Below are 15,017 nucleotides of genomic sequence, written 5' to 3'. Positions count from 1 at the left end.
CTGTTGCCTATTATGTGATGCAAGCTTCTATATCCTTAAGCGTGGCTGCCGTCCCTTCAGAATTACACTCGCTGATGAGCAAACACATCCATTCACCGATCTCATTTCATGCGGTCAATACATAGACCAACCTGAGCTCTCCTTCCACACAGCATCATGTTTATTTATGCTCTCCTTCATTAAGAGCTGGTTTTATTTACCCAACAATGTTGCCGTGGCAGAGTGGGGAAACAAGAACCCCTTCAAATGATTCCAAGACTTCACGGCTTAATCAATAAACTTAACAACTGACATTTTGATGGCATTTTCATACTCATGTGATCAATATGTGTACTGAGTCAATTACTCCCAGGCCAGCAGATGCACATAAGCGCAGCTTTGCACTGTCTCAGAGAAGGGGAATTAAGAAATAGTCCTTGAGCATCCCTCAAGGTTTACGGGTGAAACGAGAGTGAGAAAGGCAGCTGTCGGATTTGAGACAAAATAAGCATGATTTTTCCACATTCATTTTTCTCTTGCCTTTAGTAACATCACGCATTATGAATCATAATGATTATTGATGAGGATCTCTGATCTCAGAAGCCGATGAGGATTTTCTGATTTAACAAAAAATATCTGTCATCTACCTTTATGAATGGCAGTTATAATTTTACACATACAAATTGGATTAGTTGATTCATTGTTCCACAAGAAGTTTTTTTTTTTTTTTTTTTGGATTGTTATTTTTATACCCCAAAAAACTTTGGGAAATGGAATTATCAATTTCTGAAAATATTAAACGAGAAACCCAATTCTCAAAGACACTAAAACATCAAAGATTAATACAGATTGTAATATAATCAAATATGAGGTAACATAATCAAATATGTTTCCTCTCAACACTGCGTAAAGTGAAATTTTATTTACATGTTAATTTAGTAGATGCTTTTATAAGTAATTATATTTTATTATCATTTTATATTTAAGCATATATCAATTTAGCAGATACAATTACAAATGAGACTAATACAGAAGCAATTAGTCCAGTATATCACAATTTCCTTGAGGCAAAAACGTAGAAGTTAATGTACAGAGCATTATTTATTTAACTTTCCTTTTTAAAGGGTGCAAAAAGCCTAGTTAATCAGTATAGTATGCCTAGATGTGGTGTGTTGTTTTTGGAAAACTGCAATGATTTATGCTGTTTGGCTGAGGAATTTTAATCAGTGTTCTTTAAAAATGTTATTTTCCAATTCTTTTTTTTTCACCTGACAACCAGATGGTGGCGCCATAAAATCACAAGAAAGCCTTTTTGAGAATCCCAGCCAGACTCTTTGAAGGGGAGCACTGAGTTTAGGCTCTCAACACAATGTAAGTGTGTGTGTCTGCGTTCGTACTCCGAGCTGCAAAACTACCGACTAGAGAAGCAGAAAACAGCACTCATTTTCAATTTCCACCAGCATGCTCAGGAGGTGAGGATGAATAATGGCAGAATTCATCTGCTCAGAAATAAAATCACACTGCTTCCACCCAGGCTGAGAAAATCAACAACTTCTCTACTCTACATCTGTAACTAGAAAATCCCTGAATCCAGATGAAAAAATTGTGACGATATGTATTTTATCTACATAAGAAAACTCAACAGTAGGGATGAGCTGATGGTTTTGGGTCAGCTGATATAACTGTCACTTTCTATATCTGACCAATACTGCACTGTAATTATATCTAACATTTTTTGATCCTGCAGATGTGCGTTACATGATGTGTTGTATGTTAAACATTAATTTTACTGAACATTGTTATGAATTCTGCTCACTTAAATAAGCCAAGGTCACGTTATCGGCTGACTATTAATAAAGGTGAGAGGGAAACTGCAAGAATGGCTTTGATGCAGTTTTAGACACTTCCAATACTAATCTGAATAAAAATCATCAAAAACAAGTCAAATTCAATCTGGATGACGTAAATTAAGTTCTTTGCCTCTTCCTTTACAGGTGCTCCAGTGTTTTTTCACAGTCTATACAAGAACAAGATGTGTCAAAACGTGCAAATATCCCAAGCGTTTCCTGATTTCACAACATTCAAATAGTTTCTCACCTAACCTAAATATTTGGCAATGCAACAAACACTTTTAGTCAAGAGCTGGATGCAGTGAACTAATCACAGCTCATTGAGAACATGTCTGCTTCATTTATATTTATGATCCTATTTCTGCGCATAACACATTTTTAATTCTTTGGCACTGCGAATTCAATCATGTACATAAAGTCATTACATGTCCGCATGGTTGTTTTTGCCTCATCCAGGAGGGGATACTTACACACGCACACATAAACACAGACGTGCATGCTATAACTCACCGATGATAACTTTTCCACCCACCACAGACATCATTCCCTGTGCCCTGATCCTCGAGACCTCAGGTAAACAGATCAAGCGAAGGTGTACTACATATTTAAATTCACACCACAGAAAGTCCAGGGTGGGCACTCAGAGAATTACAAACAATCCACTAACGTCTATGAAGAGCACAGCTGCTGAATAACTCGCCCCCCAAAACACTTGACATTGGGATAGCTACGGCTACCAGCAGTGCTAATGGCTTTACCTGATGGCGCATCGTTCACGTAACCGACGTTTCATAGAGTCGGTTTTGGCAGGCGCTCGCTCTGGGCAGTGCCGGTAGCTGACTTCTCTCTTTTTTTTTCTTTTTATCAGCCCCATGCTATAGAGAAGGCCAGCAAATTCATCCTGCAGCGATTACCATATGTTGTGATTGTGGTTTTGGAACAACACCATGACATCTGTGTTATATTGGTATCAGGGGCACAGTGAAGGAACTTCCACCACCTGCATTCCATATCTACATCTAGTAAGCAGGTGCTCGTGTGCATGTGTGTGTGCGGGAAGAGATTGCTCTGGTTATCCTTGAGTTCTGTGGATATACAAAAAGAGTCAAAATTTAGTTTGCAACTAATTATCTTGTCCCATGTCTTTTACCAGCAATTCATTTAGTTGAAATAAACTTTTCCATCCATCCATCCAAACCCATGAAACAGTGAAGATTTCCTTTTTCAAACACTAACTGAAGCAACTTTGGACAAAAAGCAGAGGAAAAGTAGTGTGAACACAAATGATGTGTCAGGTCCCTGACCTGTCTCTCTTCAGACATCCGAAGAGAATGGGACGCTCACGACTTGAACACATGAGGGGGCTTTTAAAGGTAATCATAAAAGGAACATCACTTCACTAATTTATTACGGCTGTCGCAATTAATGAATTAATCTGCTGCATTCATAAAGCATTCGATTACATAAAGCAGTCAAGCGACTGAATAAATTCAGTCATTTAGAAGTACGTGGGCAATGAAATAGGGAGTAATAAATATGTATTTATTGCCTGTAGCGCTGAATTGAGGTGGAGGTAAGCCAGCCCGTTAGATACAATCAAACAATCAGCCCTAACAAGACAAGCCAGGGAGGGCAAAATACACATTAACTATGCCTTCCTAAGAGAGCGGGATATTACGGGCACAGCAAAGCCAATTACGCTCTATTAACCTAATATGGAGAAATTGTACATATGAAATACAGGAACTGCGTGCCATGTTGTTTGATATGTTGGAAAGCGAGAGAAAGAGAGATACAGACAGACAGTGAGAGAGAGAGAGAGAAACAAAGAGGGAGAAAGATTCCGGAAGATTTCTGTCACTGATCCAAGCTGACAATCTGTTTTAAAGAAATGTGTAATTAGGAAACCGACACGTTTGGTGAAACACTGCTGGAGCTCTAAAAAGGAAGAGACAGGCATTAAACACGCCGACCACAACATAATGTTTTAATAAATGGGAAGAATAAGTCAATTAAAAAGGAGCTATTTAGGTCTGAAAGGAGGAGACAAGCACTGCAGTGTGCAGAAATATAATCAAAATCATATTTTACACGCTCATAAATTTCAACGTGAACACAAGGGGAAAGACAGAGGGCTTGGGAATCTCTATAGTGACAGGATGAATAAAACATTCATGGTCAGGAAAATAAATGAATTATACTCTAAATTACAGCTTTCCAACATTACAGTGCAGTTTTACCACCATGTAACATTAAAAACATGTGTGCTCTTTTTTAGAAAAAAAGAAGCAAAGACTCTATCTCCATCTCTATTGTAACAAATATTCTATTCATGCCTCAATAAAATGTCAATTATGGACTGAGCCAGATTGGCAGGAAGATTTCTGTCATTAAACTGTATATGTGTGTTTCTTTGACTGTGGGCACTACTGACCTTGCATGGGAACTTTTAGAAAATAACCTCTCTTAAAATACAATTTTCACACTAATTTGTCCACTAACATTCATCCTCCAGTGCCATTTGCATCACATCTCAAACCATGTATGACGTTTAAATTTATGATTCTTTTTGTACAAATTAACAAAACTACTGCTTAATTGGAAATGACCCTCAGTGAAAATATTCTACTCACAAGTGGTATTTGAAATTGTTTGAAGTTTTTTGTTTTCTTAACACATATTTCTTCTCAAGCTCTCCAGTGGCACCCTTGTCTTCTTGGTAAACAAGAAAACACTTAAGAAACAAGTATAGTAAAGGAATAACTGTTTGGTGTGGTGGAAATGCATTGTCACAGATATAGGCCAAATCATTTTTTACAAAATTATGATTTTCACTTTTGTTTTGGTTATAATTTTTAAATATAATAATTCATATTTGTATGATGGATTTTCAAAGTTTAAGATCGAAAGTAAACTTCTCTCAGCTTCCTGCAGCTGGCTGGAAGGTATCACAAATCCCGCATTCACAGCTGTCGAATACGACAATTAATTCTTTATCTAATAAGCTCACACGGTAGCAAAAAGATGACACCCAGGGCTGCAAAAAGAAGGGTTAAAGACTACACTGCCCCAAATAGACTTCATGTAGACACACAGCAGCGCAGCTCCAAATATTTACAGAGTTGCGCGGGATGGGATTTGTCTGGTAAAACAAAACTTTCACAAATGCTTTTAAAGAGCAGCAAATGTGAATGATGATGGAATTATAAAAAGTGCACAGGATAGTTTTAATGTGACCTTTATATGACAGACAAACAAACAAAAGGCTGAAATCTGTTAGTTTTAGGCTAATATGTGCCTGAAGCTGTACAATGGGTGACCACTGTAAGAACAAACAAAAAACATAACAATACAAGTGTCTACATATGAGACCTTGGACCACAAAACCAGTCATAAGGGTATTTATACATGAATAAATAAGCTTTCCATTGATGTATGGGGTTTGTTAGGCTAAGACAATATTTGACCGAACTATTTGAAAATCTGGAATTTGAGGGTCAAATATTGAGAAAATCGCCTTTAAATTTGTCCAAAAGAAGTTCTTAGCAATGCTTATAACTAATCAAAAATTAAGTTTTGATAGATTTATGGTAGGACATTTACAAAATATCTTCATGGAACATGATCTTTACATAAAATCCTAAAGATTTTTGGCATTAAAGAAATATCGATCATTTTGACCCATACAATGTATTGTTGGCTATTGCTTCAAATATACCTGTGCTACTTAAGACTGGTTTTGTGGTCCAGGGTCACACATCAGGACTTAAGAATAATAATAAGAATAAAATGAATCATGTTAACATTCTCTGTTTGTTCTCTAACTGACAACAGAAAACAAGGCAGCAACATTTTAAAATCCAATTTCGAAATTCTAAAACAAACCAGCAAAAAAGGCTCGCAGACTAAATAAGCACTGTCCACCATCAGAGTGACTGTCTTATGAGAAGACTGAAACCTGGTGAACCTTAAAAAGATTTAAAACAGGCGATTTAGGGAGGGGGAAAAAACTTCAAAATGCATATTTCATCTTTCAGAGTGAACAGCACTTGCTTGCTTGAAGTGGATTGCTCGCTTTGACATTTCCCCATTGTGCGCGGTAGTGCAGTGGGCAATAATTAAATATCAGGTGCATAAGCTGCTCTTTAATTTGACATGTGTGCTTCAGGCAATAAACACACGTGGAGCGATGGGGAAAGCATAATTGCAGGGGAATAAAATATCATATCTGGAGTGAGGAAGCGGATCATTGTATCAGGTACCCGGTGACAGCTCATTTGATCATTACGCCGGGCTGAAGAGGTTGGCTAATTAGTTGCCATTAAATCTCACCCCCTAATCAGGGGTCGCTGTAGCATACAGAATGTCACTCGCTGCAGATGAATGAACAATGCCGTTAACCCTTTCCTGGCCTTCTCTCAGCTTCCTGCAGCTGGCTGGAAGGTATCACGAATATCGCATTCACAGCTGTCGAATACGACAATTAATTCTTTATCTAGTAAGCTCACACGGTAGCAAAAAGATGACACCCAGGGCTGCAAAAAGAAGGGTTAAAGACTATACTGCCCCAAATAGACTTCATGTAGACACACAGCAGCGCAGCTCCAAATATTTACAGAGTTGCGCGGGATGGGATTTGTTCGCTCATATAGAGCACTTCAAAAAGAGGAGGAAAAAGACGGGATGACATTCTTGCACTCTCAAGAATGGGAACTGCTGTTTAAATGTACTCTTGAAAAATTCAGAGCAGGGCTAGAAGCGCTAGGCCATAATAACATGTGGAGTGAAGGGGTTGAACAGGGGAGATGAAAAAGAATGCTTATCAGACAGCAGCATGGATGCATTATGTCAATAGTGCAGAGCTATGAATTCTTCAGAAAGCAGAAAGTCCCCGGTGAGCGCCGAGCCCCTGTCGGTGCAACTTTGGGTGTCTCTCACTGTGACTTGCAAGGATGGCAGAGAGTGCTCTGTGGAGACACACATGCAATATTAGCTGACAGCCCTGTATAAATAATAAGGCACATAATGCCGCATGTGAGCACCACAAGGGCTTTCAACAGGTGCGATGCTCGTCTGCGCATTTCCATTTTGTTCGACAAAGAGAGAGTCTTTACCACTGACTTGTGTCTGAAAGCCTCGCCTGATCATTCTTTTATGGGCCCTCTTACCCAGAATGCACTATATTCACAAGAGCTCATGATAATAGGGCAGTCGTGGATAAGGTGGCTGGGGGTTGATGGGGTATTTGGGGTGGGGGGAGCAGATATCCAAGTCAATATATTCAGAGGGGACACCCAGGGGACACAGAGGTCTGCGGAACACACTCCAGTGGCCGGATGAGATTGTGATATGCGTGTGTATGTGTGGGCTTGTTCGGGAAGGGTCTGCTAGAAAATACTGAAGTTCTACATATTGTGATTCAAGATCTATCTATCTATCCAGCCGTCTGTATGTCAGAAAACTTGAGAGAAATTGAATAAAATTATTACAGTATATACTTGTATATAATTATTTTATTTTATTTCTCTTAAACCTACCTACCTACCTATCACACATATAATGTATCAATTTAGACAAATTTTGCAGTAAATTAGCTTTAAAAGTCCTCTTATAAAAGTTCCTAACTAAAAGGGTTGATTAGGCCAACCTGATAACTAAAAACGTTACAGGACTCAATCAAAAGCTTACTTCAATGACATTTAGACATCATCTTTTCTTAATTAGATTAATACAGCTGTAGCATCGAAGCTAGAGGGCCTTTTGGTACACTGAGATTCATATCCATATGAGACTCATTTTGTTTTTATTATTGTGTTTGCTGTTCCCGCATTGTGTGGGTGGATCTGCAAGTTTCCATCTTTCTGACAAATCTAGTAATGCAAAAACGCAACGCAAACACTTCCCTCTCATTCTCTGCATAGCTAAAGAAGTTAAAAAAAAAATAAAAAAATCACAGGATTGTATAAATTAAGACTGCCTGAAAAATGTCATAAATAATGAAATGTGTGCACTATTTTCCCAATCCTGTTTTTTCCTTATAAATAAATTATCATTTGTTTCTCAGCATCGCCACACAAAGGCCTCGGACTCCTCTTGCACATTTTAATTATTCTGAAAAAATAAAATAAAAAATGCAACAAGAACGGAAGGGGCCTGTCTTCTTGCTTTTGCACTTACTGAGTGAAGCAAAGGAACATGTGTTGAAAAGAAAATAAGGAGCACTGTAATAGATAAGGACAGTCAGAGAGCCAGAGTTAGAAACTGTGCTCCCTCTTGTTCACGAATCATTAAGGTTGAGCATGACCTGCAAGCTAGCAAGGATTAATGATATTGGATTGGTTGACAGTACTTGCAGATGCTGTTTAGGAATGGAGTTACTTCTTGTTAAAGTCTCCCTCAGTAGTAGCAGGAGCAGAAATGGAAATGAAGAGAGGGAGAGAGAGAGGAACATCACTTTCTCATGTGTAAACAGCGCTATCCCAGGACACATCTGTCACGGCCCTAATTAGAATCCGCCTTTGGCTTTTGGATGAAATGGAGGAATGGAGAGGGAGGTTTATTTTCCAGGCCCAATAACATCTGCAGAACAAACACTCCACCTATCTAACCACGGTGCTGTCAGAGGCTCACAGGCTGAGAGATGGCACACACACACAGCCGTGTGACATAAGGGCAGAAGCACAGCTATTAAAGACCCTTTCTGTAAATGCAGCCGGAAGGTCTTGTATGTCAGAGCAATGTAGATACAACATTATTCTGACAGGCAGTAAAGCAGCAAAGACGTCTTCAGGGGTGTTGACAGCGGGACAAGCAGGAATGCAGCCCAGGCCTCGTAACTGAGGAAGCCCCCAAAGAGACAGATTAACTACAAAAGAGGTCAAAACATGAAGGTTTGCTCTGGACATGCTACTGACATCACTGAAATCAGAACATCAGTATCAAAAATGGAAATTTAGTCACCCTCAGGCCAACCAAGATGAAGAAAATATATATTTTTTAATCAGATTTGAAGACATTTAGCATTTCATCACTTGGACACATTGGATGCTCTGCAGTGAATGGGTGCCGTCAGAATGAGAGTTCAAACAGCTGATAAAAAGGTCACAATAATCCATAAACAATCCACACTACTACAGTTGTGTGGATTATAGTCTCATTTTTTATTTTTAAGAAAACCAGTGCTTTGAAGAATCTATAAACTGATATTCTGATAACAATAACTTATGCAAAACTAAAAATAATGTTTTATTTTTTTATTTTTTAATGTTTCATACAGATTAAAAGATAACGACTGTCAGCTCTGACCTGGTGTTCATGCTCAAGAGTGGAAGGAGTCCTGTTACAGTTCATACAGTTAAAGATTTTCCTTACTAATGCATTTAATCAATGAGTGTTATGAATATTCCTCAAGACATTTATCTTACAGACTGAGTTTCAGCTAATAGAAAGCACCGTGGGTGGAGTCTATTCAAGATGAAACGATGTCTTGTTCATAGTTAACATTTTCATCCTCATTAAATGATGTGACATCATGCAACCCAACAATGTTTAATATTAATGTTCTTAACACTATGAATATTTGATGAATCACAAGATAAACACATATCAAATATTCCATACGGTAAGGTTCTACCCACAATTCATTAAGTTAATTTTCATATTATTTAAAGGGAAAGTAACTTTCTTTGATCCTTTTCTTTGCTCCTTTGGCACTGACATTAAATTGGTAGCAACGTTTACATTTATTAAAGGTCAAATATCAGCTAATTCGCTAAATTATATATAATGTGTCATTAGGGTATAATGCAAATTTATCTAAAGGTCTTAATTAAAAAGTGCCCCATTAATGACCAACAATGTACAGACAATATAAAGCATGTAAAGTATATAGCTTTTATATATGAACTCTTTAATACTTCAAATACACCTGTACTATACTATTCGTACTCTTAAAAAACATTTGTCTTGTCATTTGCACTAGCATGGTAACTTACTTTCATGCCTCATTCTTAGCCTTCATGATCTGTACTGTAATGACCACAGGACATATAAACATAATTATTCTGTACAATGCACCTTCTATATTTGTACTCTTTGTCATTCACACTGAGCTGGTCTCTACTTTCTCTACTGCATAATCGTGTACTTTTTATAGAAAAATAGTAATATTTTACATAACCATAATTATATTCTATATTATTATTATACAACCATAATATATAGACATATTGCTATTTGCACTTCTGGTTAGATGCATTTCATTGCCTCTGTAGTTGTGCTCTACACAAGGTGGTCAATAAAGTTGAATCCAATCTAATCTAAATGTGCACCCAGTCTCTGTTTTCTTTTCTAAGTTCACTTGTTTCAGACGCAGAGGTAGACTGGCTGTTCAGGTAAGTCTCTGTGTGTGTGTGTGTGTGTGTGTGTGTGTGTGTTTGTGCATGGTGTATTGTCTACAGCACTGGTGTGCTCATGGGGCTCTTTGAAGGGCTGAGGCAGAGCTGCCTGTGATAATTAGGGTGCAATGACCTTCTCATTAGAGCCAGGAGTCCTGATGATTATTTCCCCCCTTTTCTCTTAACGTGGACCAGCCACAGAGACAATTTTGGAATATCAAAGCAATTCTCTAAGATATTTATTACAGTCCAAATGACAAAAACACATAGCAAAAACCTTTGAATTACCAAGCCGCTAATGTATGCAGGGCCAAATGAATGGCTCGACTTTCTTTTTTTTTTCGCCCCCTCTCTCTTGTAGCTTAAATTTTTCATTACAAATTTCCGGAGCTTCAAAGTAGCATCTGACAGTCGGCCCCCTTTCTTCTCTCCGGCATGACAAAGAACTGTCAAAAACTGTCCCTGTGTTTGTTACTGTCTCCCCCTCTCTTTTTATTCCCCCTTGCATCTAAATGTCAAATAACCACGCTTAAATACAGCACAGCATCCCCTCATCTGGAGAGGCTTAGAGAGACGGGGAAAGAGAGAGAGTGGGTGAAAAGAAAAAAAAAAACAGCAGAAGGCATCTAAAAGGGCCTTAATTAATCTTGTGCATTGATTTTGTTTTAGTGTGATGTATTCAATGAAAAAAAGATGACTCTACAAGGAGCTCTCATTAAAATCATTAGCAGCTTGATGTTAGCTGAAAACATCTCACTCTTGCACTTAAAAGCACATTTGCAGGTCTGTCTTTAATGTTGTGGAGAATGGTCTTCTCTAAAGAGCAACAAACAGGGCCCACTGGACCTCTTCTGCTGGAGCGTAAAATGTGTGGGACAATGCATCCCTGTTCTAGCCAAGCTGGACAGTGCCCAAGCTGTCCAGTGCAGGACACAGTGGCTCTACCTGAGTATGGGCAAACAGGAGGTTTTGACACTTTCCGTCCAATTATGGGTATTCTGAATGGGGCCCGGGCCGAAATGCTGACTGTGGGGGTTGAATGGGGTGATTAAAGACACTAGGTTTAAATACAGGATGTGCCAAAAACAGCATGGGGAAGAGAAGTGATTCACAGCACACTAGGCTGCACTAAAACCAAGCTGGAGGAGTGGGCTATTCAATCAAATATTCATTATTGTTTAATTAGTGGGAATTCAATCAAATATTAATTATCACTTGGGTGCGACACTTCCGTTTGTTCAACATTATCACACTGATCAACAGTTCATCAGATGAGAATCAAATGAAATTCCATGTATGACTATGCACTGAAGACACTCTGTAAAGAATATGTATAGAGGAAAATTAATTTACGAGTAACAAATATCTAATGCACAATAGTTCTGGGTTCAAGGTAGTTTGTCATGGTAGTTTGAAAGTACATGACATTCAGGATAAAAAAAATAAATAAAATACATAAAGGAAATTTTAAATCATTATATTCTACATGATACTGTTCTAACTATTATGCTTGACAGACAGATAGATAGAATGCATAAAGGAAAAAATTTCTTGTCATCTGGACAAGATTGTTCAAAAAATTATGCAACATTGATAGACAGAGAGACAGTGGCTTAGGCATAATGGAATGATGTGAATCATCAAACTGTCACACGGAATTCACACTCATAAATGAGGGTACATGTCAAAATGATGATGTACAAACATTCTAAAATTAGTAAAATTCTAATGACATCTGTAATTGCATCAGCATACTCTTATTCAAATGAATGCGCAATCTCGCTTACCTGCATTAGAGCCGTAACAAGCAAATTGCTGATCAGACTCATCAAACTCTTTCAATAGAAGTAACTTGAGGTCTAATCTGAGGCAAAATATAGTTGATCTGAGTTCGTACAAACTGCCCATAAAAAAGTACAAAAACATCAACACATAGCTTGACTGACATCAACGTGATCGGCACGCAGCATAATAAAACAAATCCCCATGCTATTTAGAAATCATCCACAAACTTATAAAACTTAAAAAACCACACAAAGATCAGATGCAAACTTTATAAGACATTTAGCAGAGAAACCTGATTTGAATTATCCAGTGGTAAAGTGCCATATGGTTCAAATGCACTTGGAGAATGTGAAGATTAAAATGCTTGACTGACGTGCGTTGATAGACATCTCCCTCACATATGATCCCTCACTCATCAAGAACAAACAAAGCCACAGCCTCCAAAATAATTACATCATTAAAACTGTGCTGGACCAATTAAAGCCCAGCTCCCCTTACCTGCTTTCACAGCTAATTAAGAAATTAACCCTCCATTTAGGCTTTGGCACACTGCCGTCAAAGCTAATAGATGGGTGACTTAAAAAATGGGCCAGGCCTGTAAACATATAGCACCAAATATGCATGACATAGGATTTGATTATCTCTGTTTAAGATGCTGATTGGTGTTGACATGAGGTTAAAATGGAGGGAATTGTTGATTTGGTTTAATCATGATATGATTGCAAGGAAATTAAACATTTGGGGTTTAAAACATCCACAGGACAATCGGTGTGTTAGTGAACTGGACCCATTTTGAGTTCCTTATTTAGGTCAGCTCAACCAAAGGTGTGGAATGGACAGGCTGAAACTTGAAATGACACTGAATGAGTGATGCACTCCAAAAGAGGAATGCACTTGAGTGTGATCTATTAACTTGGCCTTTTTTTGCAGCCTTGAGCCTGATGCACCTGCAAAGCTTCCCCTTATACCAAGTGCTGTATAAATTAATCACATGCAGCCTCATGCACTTTGATGCATTTCCTAATGCACATTAATGAGGGGTGACAGCTGTAACCAAAAGGCAGAATAAATCAATCACAGTTTAGGTAAGATCACAGTGTATCTGGAAGACATTTGTTCCATGTCTGTCACACATCCGATCCCATATTCCTTCTTTCTAAGAATTTTTAAACAGTTTCAAACCTGCTTGTGAATTAGCAGTCTGAATCAGACTGATCGTAGGGGGCATTAATGAGTTAACACTCCCTCGTTGAAACACAAGCAATGTTTAGCAACTGTCCAATTCAAAATGAAATGGGAATCACTCCTGTGATGTATATTTCAGATTACTGAGATTTGTAAATGTAAATGTGAATTCCTATAGACTTCCATTACGTTTCGGTATATCTTTTGAACTAGAATATAGAAATAAATGTTACTGTATCTTTTGACAACAAAAAGTGATGTTATTCTTCGGTATTTTCCTCTATTCTTAAATCAAGGTACAATTTCTTAAAAGCAAAATGACAAAAGCAAAGAAAAAGATATTTGTTCTTGTTTTAATCAAAGTAACTTAATTTCGTCCAGTTTCTCAGAAAACAAGACTTTATACAGTACATTTAATTTGCACCTCAGGTCTTGGTTTAAGGATGTTAAGATATTTGCACTTGATAAAAATACAAAAATACTGAGGAAGATTAATCTTTTGCAGTGTATGCAACATTGAATGCCTTGACTTTATGAATTTAAAGATTTTTTTTTTCCTGATTTAAGACCATCTTAAAGCCTTAATTTATGTAAGTGTGAATAAAGAAAAAAAACTTTTAATTATTTTTTAATATCGGATACCCACATTATATGACAATGTGTAATTAAAGATACATATTTGTTGAAATAAATTATGGTAGACTATTGTAATATATTTAATTAATATATTAATATATTTGATTAATATATAAATATTAAAATGGTTGACGACCAACTATAATCAACACAGCAGAGTCACTCTGAAACGGCACAAATATAATTAACATCTCTAGAGTGACAGCATCAAATTGGAATCAATTTATATTAAATGCAACAAGAAAAACTTTTATGTGAGTTTATGTGACGTAAATCATTGCGATCTATACTAAAATCTGTGTACATCTCACCATAAACAGAGCATTCTGAAAAGTATAAATACACTGCAAAATATCTCATTAAGATCATTAAATGACCTTCAGCAGTGTTAATTAGATATAAAGCGCGGAATACAGCGGCGGTGTGGCCGATTCTATTATTCATCTTTGGCCTGTAATGACATTTCTCAGCTGTCAGAAGCATTGCGGGGGGTTTCCTGTGAGGACTGGGGTGAACTGAGCCCCTAAGGGGTGCACAAGACATTTTCCAGAATGCGTGAGGCTGTTTATACTAAAAAAACACACACAAAACAGTAAATATGGTTACAATAAACTGAACGTCAGCCTGCTTAAGGGGAGGCTTGTGACTTTCCTGGTTCCAGAGCAAGCCCATATTTCACCCTCCCAATAAAAGGCTTTAAAGGGATCCTAAAGATTTAATTAAGATGTCAGCTGGCGTGGGTCACTCCTAGTGCAGTATCACAGGCTGGAAGATATACTGTACCACTACAAAGGGCCAGGCTGAAGCTAAGTGGCCTGGCAGAGCTGTGCTGGAATGCAGGATTCCTGATTTACAAAGGGAGCCTCACTGTAAAACACTAGCAGTTTAAACACATTGGCAAAGCTCTGAGCAGACAGAGCTCACTGCTCTGTCCGGCCAAAAAGGGGCTCAGGACAGTTGTTATTATTCGGATTAAGGAATATCAGTCTGAGAAATAGATGAAAACAGTCTAAACATGTTGACACAGTACCACAGTTAAATCTGTTTGGCCAAGTAGCGTTCCAACAGCACCAATATACAGTCCAACAGAACACGTTTTTACATTCCACCGTGTAGATTACTCTATGTAAATGCATTAGGACGTCTCAAACTTGCTTGTGTCGTTTATGCGAGTTCTGACATCTGA

General features: G+C 37.8%; 1 long non-coding RNA gene across 1 annotated transcript; it reads right to left on the bottom strand.

Annotated features, from left to right (window-relative positions):
* Positions 1 to 10,254: 10,254 nt before the first annotated feature.
* LOC122137867 lies at positions 10,255 to 12,415 on the bottom strand. Its single transcript, XR_006155102.1, has 3 exons — positions 12,303 to 12,415; positions 12,013 to 12,089; positions 10,255 to 11,543 (listed from the first exon to the last, which is right to left on the bottom strand). It is a non-coding gene; the product is annotated as an uncharacterized LOC122137867 (long non-coding RNA).
* Positions 12,416 to 15,017: the final 2,602 nt, after the last annotated feature.

Source organism: Cyprinus carpio, chromosome B7 (genome assembly GCF_018340385.1).
Source record: "Cyprinus carpio isolate SPL01 chromosome B7, ASM1834038v1, whole genome shotgun sequence".
Taxonomy (NCBI): domain Eukaryota; kingdom Metazoa; phylum Chordata; class Actinopteri; order Cypriniformes; family Cyprinidae; genus Cyprinus; species Cyprinus carpio.
The sequence above is the reverse complement of the archived record's forward strand: the minus strand, read 5'-3'. Positions and strand labels throughout refer to the sequence as shown.